The 1,049-nt window shown below is 41.2% G+C and overlaps 1 protein-coding gene across 1 annotated transcript in view; it reads right to left on the reverse strand.

Annotated features, from left to right (window-relative positions):
- Positions 1-1,023, reverse strand: part of TTC39B (tetratricopeptide repeat domain 39B) — a 187,324-nt gene extending 186,301 nt beyond the window's left edge. Inside the window, exon 1 of the mRNA XM_007061690.4 lies at positions 902-1,023. The gene's annotated coding sequence lies outside the window, so the exon portion shown is untranslated. The remainder of the gene's footprint in view (positions 1-901) is intronic.
- Between the last annotated feature and the right edge of the window lie 26 nt (positions 1,024-1,049).

Raw genomic sequence — 1,049 nt, forward strand, 5'->3', positions numbered from 1 at the left:
AGACCATTGATCTCATATGGTAACACCTAGGTTGCGAGGATGAGGGCGGAAGAGGTCAATAGAGAAAAACAGGCATTAGATTTTTTTTTTTTAAATCTTTGCTAGTTTAACTGCTCAGTCATTTGCTATTGTATCTCATCATTGTTTTTTGTCTGCTAGGGCACCAACCCTAAACAGTAGGGGCTGGTCAAAAATGCCAAATATAACATTTTCATTTTGTTCAAAATTTTCATGTAATTTTTCACCAAGATAAAACAAAATTATTCATTGTGCCAATAAATACAGAGAATTTTCAAAGGAAATTAAAGTATTGTGTGAAATTTCCTTTGAAACATTATTTTGGCGAACTCTAGTAAACCCATGCAACTGGGAATAAATTTACCACTGTGAGCGGTCCCATTTGTACAACCTGCTCTGTGGGCTGCAATCCTGCAATATGAGCCTCACAGCTGGACCGTCACACTTGTGTGGTGTCCCACTGAAGTCAGCATGAGAGTCCACCCACACAGATCAGGTTGCAGTTTGAGGATTTTAGATTGTAACCTTTTCTCTCTATAACTCTCTGAAAAGCACCTCACTCACTTTAGAAGCTAGCAAAACACACAGACTAATAATAAGTGTTTTGGGATCAAAGGCGTTTTAATAGAGGGAAGCTAGTATTAAACCTGCAAGTAGTTTTCTTAAAAACTATTCACATATGCAGCGTTGTCTTGACATCCCACATCAGGGCACATGTCTTGACATCCCACATCAGGGCACATCCCCCTGCTAGCATCATTGTGGTTATATGGAGAGCCTGCAATTAGTGCTGTGCTCATCGTTACCGTTTTTATTAGGCAAGCAAAGAACCTTTTAAGAAAGAGACAAATATTAAGTAGTTAAAAAGAAGTTAGTTTCTTACCAGACTAATAGTCACAAAGGTTTCGGCCGGAGAGCTGTGCGCAGCTGGCGGGGGCTGCAGACTGTGCGCTCCAGTGCAAGGACACCACCAGGCTGGGTTTCCAGGACCGGAGCCTTTTAATTGCGGAGAGACAGGAGATTGGGAAACT

This window comes from Chelonia mydas, chromosome 5, assembly GCF_015237465.2.
Source record: "Chelonia mydas isolate rCheMyd1 chromosome 5, rCheMyd1.pri.v2, whole genome shotgun sequence".
Classification (NCBI taxonomy): Eukaryota; Metazoa; Chordata; order Testudines; family Cheloniidae; genus Chelonia; species Chelonia mydas.